Here is a 10,232-nt window from a genome sequence, read left to right on the forward strand (position 1 = left end):
GAACTCATAAACCCCCTTTTTCTTCCCTCCCGGTGTTCTGTCCTGGGGATTTAGGGAGTTATGATTTTCCGCTGTCTTGTTGTTGCTTTCCCTGCCCACAAGGTGGCAGCCTAGTCGCACTCAGCCTGTAGAGGCTTCGCTGAGCTGCTGTGGGCTCCGCCCAGCTTCCTTGTGAACTTTCCTGCAGTCTTGTTTATATGGGCGTAGTTAGAACTGTTTCCGCTATGATGGCCCGCCCCTGTAGTGATGGAGTCTCTGTAGTGGCGGGTTACCTTCGTTGCGGCAAATTGCCCTAGGAACTGCAGGGTGTGTCCCAATGGAGGGCGCCCCTCCCCCACAGAGCTGGACCGACCCAGGTTCAGTTGTGTTTCCTGAGGCGCTTTCTTTGCCCAGGAGTGTCCTGTCTTGTCTCCCTGTTTCAGCTCCCCTTGCTGGCTTACTGGGGACTCAGGGACTCGGTTTCACTCACTCTGCAGGAGGAGCCACTTCCCTTGCCTCAGGGCACAGGCCGAGCGGTTGCGCCAGTCAAACCAGCCACGCTGGCGACCCGTGGGGCTCTTTCCCCTGTGAATCTCCTGGTCTGTGGGCAGTAAAAATCCGCTGCCCAGTGAGCCGTTGCTGAAGCGGCGGCTCTGAGATTCGTGGCGCGTTTTTCCCCCGGGGAATTTCCTGGCTTGACTCCCTGTTTCAGCTCCCCTTGCTGGCTTACAGAGGACTCAGTCGCACTCACTCTGCAGAAGGAGCCGCTGCTCCCTGCCTCAGGGTGCAGGCCTAGCGGCGGCCGCACCACTCAAGCCAGCAGCGCTGGCGACCTGTGGTGCTCTTCCCCCTGTGAATCTCCTGGTCTGTGGGCAGTAAATATCCGTCTGGAAATGCGGCGTCCACTCACCCTCTGCGCTTTCTCTCGGAGCTGCATTCGCGAGTTCCTCCTAATCGGCCATCTTGGATCCTCTCCGTGAGTATTTTTTATTGAGGTATGGGACACAGAATGGGAAATGTCACCTTGGGGTAGGATATGCCCCGCCTACCAGGGAAAGTCAATCTGTATTCTAATCTTTCTGGAGTACTTTTTTTTTTCTTGTGATGGAATTTCATTCTTGTTCCCCAGGCTGGAGTGCAGTTACAGGATCTCAGCTCACTGCAAACCCCACCTCTCAGATTCAACTGATTCTCCTGCCTCAGCCTCCCAAGTAGCTGGAATTACTGGTGCCCACCACCACGCCCTGCTAATTTTTGTGTTTTTCAGTAGAGATGGGGTTTCACCGTGTTGGCCAGACTGGTCTCGAATTCCTGACCTCAGGTGATCCACTCACCTCAGCCTCCCAAAGTGCTGGGATTACAGATGTGCACCACCGCACACAGCCCTTGGGTACTGGATGTAACTTTTTTTTCTTCTTGGAGCTGTTCTTGCTGCCACCAGCCTCTTCAGGTCCACTGCTGAGTGGCTCCTTCCTCATTGGTGGAGAATTTCCTCTTTTTCTTGGCCACGCTCCTGTTGCCTGCCTCTTTGGGATCACTAACTGCTTCTTCCTTGGGTGAAGATGTCTTCCACTTGGGAAGACTGATGCTGCCAGCGGTCTCTTCGCAGTGGCTACTAACCGATTTCTCCTTTGAAAAAGATTTATTTTAGGTTTGGAGAAAGAGTTAGATGGGTCTTTCATTCCATTCTCCTGAGGAGCCTCCTGGGGCTTTTGCTTTTTCTTCTTTTTGGGTTTTACACTTGTCTTTGCCCACTCTTCTGGAGTTCTGTTTTCCAAAGATGTGTCGGCAAGGACAGCTGGCATTTTTTTTTTCTTTCTTTAAACGTTTCTACTCCTGTTTCTTCAGTTTCCTAATAATCTCAGCAACCATTTTCTCTGCAGGAACCACTTCTGTCTTCAAGACATCCAGATTCTTTCATGGGATCTCTTCAGTCTCATAAAAAAACAGTCTCTCCTTAACTTATTCTTGAAGCATCTTCCCAGATATGCTTATAAGCACCTGGGAGAAGCAGTTGATTTGCAAGGCAGTATTGCATTTGTTTGCCAGGTATTGGGAGATGAGGCCTTTATTCTTGGCAGCTGCTTGGCCAATGAAGGTGGAGTGGAAAAGGAGTCCATATTTTGGTGTGTTACTTCTTGTCGTTAGGGCTCTGGAGACTTAGTCCCTTTTCTGGGCCCTGGGAAACAATATACTTTTACATATATTCTCTCCTCTGATTCTCAGCTTGTGAAGCAGAGAATTCTGTATTGTCCCCCTTTTACAAAAGTGTATATAATCTGAGTTGGTAAATAGCCACCTGCTTAGTTTTATGTACTGTTGCCATTTTGTGGAAATAAGAAAATGCATATTTTGTATATTCTGTAGATGAAACAAGTTGATGGGCTCCCCTACATTTTAAAGGCTAGTAGAGATTGCTCTAATTGTAGGACTAGTTTATAGTGGCTTTATAGTAAGTGAAATCAGGATATATTGCCGTGTCTCTTTTTGGGGAAATAATTTGAGAATCTTGTAGGGTTTTGGTAATTGTATTATAAGTGGGAATCTAAAGTGTACATTGCAAGTTTGTTTCCTGCTAGCTAGCGTAAGTTAATTAGAAGTCATTACATTTTGATGAGATTTAAGCACTTATATGAAGATATTTTTAGAGCAGCTTTTCAAATGGCAATTGATTGACCAGATGGCAATTTGAGTAGCCAGCTTAAATCTATTACTAAGTCAAGTAGTGTAGTTTTTAATCACACCTCCCTGCAATAGAAATTTTTATATAATTGGAGAGGTATAAATGCTGGTATATTTTATCTAGTAATTTATCTAGTCATTTTAATAAAGCTTTTTCTGTAAATATTTTTATCTCTCTCTGGAAAACTGTTTTTAAGTAATACCATAGTCTCTACAGTATTTGTGTTTTGAATTGACTGTTTGAAATTGCAAATTTCAGCAAATGCAGTTCTTTTCCTTTTTCCTTCTAATGAAGATTAAATGAACAATTATTTATTGTAGTAGTAGTGTGAATTGTTGATGTATTTTTTTGTTCCTTTGAGACAATTTATATTTTATCTGTTTGGAAACCTAGCCAATATATACTAGGGCACCAAAAACATTAGAATTGAAGTATGTCTATTAGATGGTGTTTTTCAATACTCAGATGTGATAGTAAATTTATTGAAAGCAGTGTGGTAGCATCATCTTGAATAAATTAGTTAAGGACCCATCAGAGATATGGAAAAGTGAGATGAGAAGGATGTGGAGCTGTGAGTGAGGACAGATGGGCTGACAAGACCTCTGGGTCGAAGGATCAGTGAGGGCACCTCCGTGTCATGCTCTCCTTTCCCCCACATTGAGCAGGAGCCCTGGGCAAGGAGTGGAGGTAAATCAGAAAGAACTCCATTAGAAAGACTTCTGAATGAAATTTTGGACAGTGATCCTGAGGTTTTGAAGACTAGACAGCTGTATGCAGCTCAAAGTGAAACATCAGATCTTAGCTGAATCATGTCTTAACAAATATTGAAACACTTACAAAACATTTTGTCTTCCACTGTGGCTCTCAAACTTAGGTATGCATAACTCACCTTTGGAACTTACTAATACAGGTGCTTCAGACACACCTGGATTGTGATTCAGTGGATCTAGGGTAAGTCCCAGACAGGCTTTGTAACAGAAGGGGCTTTTTCAGCCAAGGCAGAGACACATTTGTGGTTGGAGTTAGCTGGAAAAAATATAGGAAATCTGAGCTGTTCCTGCCCTGCTCATTCCTCCTCCTCCTCCTCCCTCCTCCCTCCTCCCTCCTCCCCCCTCCCCTCCCACCCCCTTCAGGGTCCAGGAAGCCTGTCCCCTCCTCCCCTCTCCTCCCCTCCCTCCTCCCTCCTCCCCACCACCTTCAGGGTCCAGGAAGTCTGTGGTAGTCTGTTGATACACCAGTTGACACCCAGAAAACTTACATTTGACTAAATGTTTTGGGTCAAGCACTGTGCTAAGAACTTTATGTACATTATCTCACTTAACATTATGAGAGAGATACTCTTAATACAATTTTATAGAGGAATAAAATGAGACTGAAAGAGGTTTAAAAACTTGTCCAAGGACTGCAGTCAGCAAATTGTTAAGCTAGTCTTAAAAACACAGTATATTATAATGGTTAATTGTAGGTGGCCTTGATAGAAATATTTGAATTTTACCCTTAAATGAGGTGGTTTGGTTTTACTGCTGAAAATACATCACTTGGAAAAAAGTCTAGCTGGGCTTTTGTGTGTGAGGGGAAGGCTGTAATACATACATAACTTAGTTCATGTTTCAGCTTTCTAGACTGGGAAATCCCTTAGAGCAGTACCTTTCTTGCAGTTGAGCTTGGTGTTCTGTTCCCTCTGTATCCACCCCAGTTCTTTGAGCGTCATGACCATTCAGAATAGATGTAGGATACATAAAGGGGAGAGTGAAGTCTGAGGAGTTACTACCTACTCAAAATTGGGTGTGAAGCTTGGCTCATTCTGAAATTTATCTATCAAAGTGTTAGTGCTGAGAATATTCGTATTGGTTTTTTTTTTTTTTTTTTTTGACATTTTGGATTTGTTTTGAGCATGTATCAGGGTTGAAAATAGTGCCTAAATTATAAAACAGTGACTTCAGGAAAAGTATGGAAAAGGAATTACTGTGTTTCAAGAGAAAGTGCAAGTGTTCACACTTAGTAAACTCTGCTACATGTTGTTTTGTTCTCCTTGGATAAGAACGTCTTTTAAGTATGAATGTTTCTCATATAAAGTTAGTGATATAAACAGTTAATTATAATGTCTTCCTTCTTGGACAATATATAAACTGGTCCTGTGTCTGAAGTGGTGTGTGTGTGTGTATCAGTAAAAATCAGACAAATGTAAAGTTGAAATGTCTGGGGTTCTATTTCTTAAGAGACCCAGGCGAGTGGTATTTAGTGTACACTTACAAATACAAGACTTTATAATTTTCACCTTTTTGATGGAAATATTATGGTGTTAATAGCCAGAAGGTAACTTGACCTGCTCTAATTTATTGTTAGTAGTAGAATACTGTCTGCTTAGAGTTGATAGCTTGACTAACATCATTTATTGACCAAAGTCGAATCCTGAGAGAGTCATAAAACAATATCAGGAGGTTATGTGCAGTGTGGAGTTCTTGGGTGTACTTGGGCAGATATTTCTCTTAATGTCAAACTCTTATATAAAACTGTCTTGTTATGGCTTTCGTTTGCTGAATGTAGACCATGACCTATTTACTAATTTTGATAATTCTGAAAGGTACATATTGTCCCCATTTTACAGATAGGAAAACCCAAGGTTTGGGAAGACAGAGCAACCCCTGATAGAATAAGGAGTTAGGGTTTAGCTTCTTTCATCATCACAGAGTAAGATGGAAAGATCTGTTTCTAGGTAAGTGAATGAAAAAGACTAAAGCATGTATCCTGACTAAAGCATGGTCAGGGTCTAACTTTTTGGAATAGAACCCAGATTATCTCCTTTTTGTCTTGTGGTTTGTGAACCTTGCAGCTTCAGTGGTTCAAAGATTCAGATTAAAATCTTTATTTTTCTGCCTTCAGAGACAAGATAGCATTTGTTCTTTTGGTGGCAAGATAGGGAGTTATCTTAACTGCTTTTTATCTGTAGAAAATTATCTTGGTGGCAGTTGTGGGTATTTCTGTTTTTGCTCTTTCCTGTTGTTCCTGAATACTGTTATACCCATAAGGAATAATAAGTCTTGTGGATTCATTGATGCAAATGCCATCATTTGGCAGGTGAGGAACTCTGGTAAAGGAAAAGTAATTGACTTGACTAATGTCGAGCACTCTGAAGAGAACCACAGACCTCCAGGTACCAAGCTGTGATTTAGAAACTGAGTAGTATGTGAATGAAATAATACCTGGAAATATTCAAGTACATTTTTACAGTAGCACTCGCTCTCTAAAATAAAATGCATAAACATGAGTGATATGGACTTTCTGAAATAAAATGTGCAGTATTTCAGACAGTGGTCCAATTACTACCATATTGCCTTCAACATCACATAATCTTAGTTGCCAAATTAGATTGCTAATAAATTATTATAGTAGGTAGAATAAGAGCACTGGACTCAGGGTCTTGCTGTTCTAAGTATAGTCCGTGGATCAATAGCATTGATACCTTTTGGAAACTTATGCAAATTCATTGTATAATAGCTTCTACCCCTAAACTACTGAGCCATAGTCTTCATCTTAACAGAAGTCCCAGGTTGATCCATAGGCACATTAAAGTTTGAGAGGAAGTGCTGTGAGGCAGTGTTTCTTGAACTTGAACATTCTTAAGATTGACCCAGAGGGCTTGTTGAAACATGTATACATAGATTCCTGGGCCCAAAAATTGATTTTATAGGCCTGGGTACATACATTGGGAGTTGTCTTTTCCCTGGACATCTTGTAGCATGGTTGAATGGCCCCCAGGGCTGGGATATTCCAAGTGTCATTTAGGTGGTTGAACTCATTAAGATTGTGTCTTAGTCCATTTTATGCTGCTATAACTGAGTACCACAGACTGGGTAATTTTTTTTTTTAATTTTGTAAGCTCTGGGGTACATGTGCAGGATGTATGGGTTTGTTACACAGGTAAACATGTCCCATGATGATTTGTGGCACCTGTCAACCTGTCACTTAGGTATTAAGCCCAGCGTGCATTAGCTATTTTTCCTGATACTGTCCCTCCCCATACACAGGCCCCAGTGTGTGGTGTTCCCCTCCCTGTTTGTATTTATTCACATTGCTCAGCTCCCGCTTGTAAGTGAGAATGTGCGGTGTTTAGTTTTCTGTTTCTGCACCAGTTTGCTGAGGATAATGCCTTCCATTTCCATCCATGTCCCTGCAAAAGACATGGTCTCATTCCTTTTTATGGCTGCATAGTATTTCATGGTGTATATGTACTAAATTTTTCTTTATTCGGTCTATCATTGATCGACAATTGGGTTGATTCCATGTCTTTGCTATTGTGAATAATGCTGCAATGAACATATGTGTGCATGCATCTTTATAATAGAACCATTTATATTCCTTTGGGTATATACAGACTAGGTAGCTTATCATGAACAGAAATTTATTAGTATCATGGTTGCAGAAGCTGGGAAGTCCAAGAGCATGCCACTAGCATTTGGGTAGGGGCTTCTTGTTGAATCATCCCATGGGGGAAAGCTAGAGGGCAAGAGAATGTGAGAGCAAGAACAGAGGCTGAACTTGACTTTCATCAGGAACTCACTCCTGTGGTAATGGCATTAATTCATTCATGAGGGCAGAGCTATCAATGCCTAATCACCCCCTAATGGTTCTGCCTATTATACTGTCACAATAGCAGTTGAATTTCAACATGAAAGTTGGAGGGGACATTCAAACTATAGGCAGATCCTTTGCAACCAATTCTGGTTACTTTTATTGGAGGTGGAGTCTACAGTAGTTCCACATTTATTTGTTAAAAGTTACTCTGCAAAGGACTATGGTTGATGGAAAAAACTGTTCTGTGTTTACTAGAAGTGAAAATCTATGTATAGATAAATAGGCCAGAGAAATAATGTGCGAACCATTTCGCATATTAAATGGTTTCCAATAAACCATTTAATAGGTTGGCTAGGGGCTTTGCTCTTTTTGTCCATTAAAATGAAAAAGCAAATTGCGTATTTCTGCTTTTCTAAATTCTACTTCTAAGAACTTTGATAATGTCGTTCTTCTTGCCAAGTACAGCCAACACATACCAGAACCCGGCTGTTGACATGGCCATTTGGTTTTTCCGTATTTAAATTGATTTAGGGCAGTTCTTAAGCAGCCAAGGCTTGGCCACCTCCTACTTTGTCTTAAGGTGTTTTTGTGTGTTTATACACTGAGATCGCGGGTACATTTGAGGGTTGCCAACCGTTTGGTTGATCAGTGTGGTCAGGAAGTACTGGCCCTTAGCCTTGTAAGACTGTTAAATCTTTAAGACTGTGGAAACAGGAGGATTTGGATGTTGGATGAGTTTAATAGTGATGTTTGTGTTCTTGTCAAAATGAAAACTCTTTTGAGTTGACACATATTCTTGTTTGTGTTGTAAAATCCTAATATAGCAGTGGCATATACAACCCAAAAATTATATGCATCCCAAAAGTAAGTTTTTCTAGAGGATATTTTTTCTGTAGTGTTTAAATCATTATTTATCTCCTCTGGTTGGCATCAAGTACTTGATATGTCTTAATGGAAGGAAAGAAGTTGCTACTTGTAGTGGATGCATTCCTTAGCAAACTCTACTTTTTAGATTTGTGGGTAAAGCCCAGGTATGTGAAGTTTTGTTCATTTGCCCGTAATTTTCACTTATCTCCTTCAATAAAAAGTAACTCATTTATAGATAATATAAAGCAATTGCTAAAAGAGGGTGTTCCTATATGACAGATGTGAGGATTTTTAAAGCTTTACTGCCTGTAAATTTCTTTTGTTTCAATTTATAAAGGTGTGCTTTTTGGAACAACGTAAGAATTGAAAAGGTTGGATGTTTTCTGGGAAATGTGTCCTAGGAAAAGTTTTGTATTCATTTTGGCCATTTCGTATTATATATATTTAAAATATAATACTATAAAACCGTGGGATAATTACAGAAAATTTAGTTGCAAGGGACCACAGGATTGGAAGAAGAAAGCCATTATTTCATTTAGCCCTGTTTTGTGTGCACCACCTCATAGTTCTACAAAATGAACTGAGTCTTCCACTCTTACAGCTGAGGAAACAAGAGTGTAAGTAGAGTCCTAAGATTTATTCGGAGAGCTAAGATTTAAATTTGGGGTTTTAATCTGGCCTTTGGAACCCATTCTCACCATGTATCCTGTTTTATTGAAAGCTGGGTAAAATAAATTTGAGTCCATGCCACCATTAATAATGATGACTACTTCAGGGTTGTAAATCTTTGAATATACATTTTAATTTGATCTGCAGAATCTTGTGAGATAGAGAGGGAGGTGCTAAGATGCTCATTGGCATTGGGGTGAGAAGGTAAGAATCTGAGTCTCAAGAGACTGAAGGACTTGCTAGATGTAACAAAGGCCTGTAAATGGCAGAGCCTGGGATTACACTTGTTCCTGGTGACTTCGAGCCTCATATACTTTCTCATGCCTGTCCTACCAGTTTGTTAAAAGTATATTTAAAAGAGTCTGGAGAAATTAAGTGGAATATTTCAGGATTATAACATTTCATAAAAAGGGCCGTAAAATACCCCTTTATTTGCACTTCCCCCTCATCCTTTCTGAGCTGACTGCAGCAGGAAGCTGTGTGGAGCTGAGCGCCACCTGGATGAAGTATGTTAAGAGTTAGGGGTATCTTCAGAGCTAAATTTTCTTAGGAAAAAAAAAAATTAATGCCCTGCTTTTTTGAACATTAATTATTTTTTCCAGTGGATTGATTGTACTTACTATAAAGGTTTGTTGATCTTTTGGCTTATGTCACCATGTAATGTTTATGTGATTAATTCTTGTTTGCATGAAAAGAAGGTTTTACTTACCACAAGAACATTTTTAACCGTTTTGCTCTAGAGACATTTGGAGTTCAATGGAAGTATGTCATGTGAATACCTGTGGCTTTGATAGTGATTGTTGCATGGTGGGTTTTCTTCTTTCTGGAGCCAGCTTTGCTGTTATGATGACCTATTATCCCTGTGTGTCTGGCTCTGTCTAGTCATATGTATGGGTCTTTTCTTCCTGTCTGGTCCACCCAGGCTTGGGAAGTGACTTGTCAACCCTGCCCTCAGAACCTGCTTGAGAGGGCTGGCAAACTCTCCCCATCCTGCTGTGAATCCCTCAGGCTTGCGAGGGACGACAGATGGTTGAGCTAAACTCGGAGCCACCCCTCTACGTAATGATGAAAAATGACCAGCCTCCTGGTAAGTGGAAATCAGGACCATGCACCTTTTAATTCTAATAAACAGGACTTTGAAACAAAGAGTGAAGAAGGAAGAGAGAAATTTCATAAGTTACCTGTCTTTGTTAGTCCTCTGTACTTTTTAGTAGGAAAGATCTTCATGTATGTATATACTATTTTATGTAGTCATTACACATAGACTGCTGGGACTGAAAAGTCATCCTGTGTGCCCTTTTGGATATAAGTAATCCCTGTAAATGCCAGAAATGTGAAGCAGAGAACAAACAATGATGCAGAATTGCTTTGTGTACTACATAAGCAGCATGGAGCTTACTGTTCTTATGGCCCCTTCCATAGGTATCTGCCTTTCTCATAACTTCTACTGAAGTCGGGG

At 40.8% G+C, this 10,232-nt stretch overlaps 1 pseudogene; it reads right to left on the reverse strand.

Moving 5' to 3' along the window:
- Positions 1–885: 885 nt before the first annotated feature.
- On the reverse strand, positions 886–9,881 carry LOC105715618 (nucleolar protein 56-like; annotated as a pseudogene).
- Positions 9,882–10,232: the final 351 nt, after the last annotated feature.

Source organism: Aotus nancymaae, unplaced genomic scaffold (genome assembly GCF_030222135.1).
Source record: "Aotus nancymaae isolate 86718 unplaced genomic scaffold, 86718_ANA_hifiasm-v0.15.2.pri h1tg000003l, whole genome shotgun sequence".
Classification (NCBI taxonomy): Eukaryota; Metazoa; Chordata; class Mammalia; order Primates; family Aotidae; genus Aotus; species Aotus nancymaae.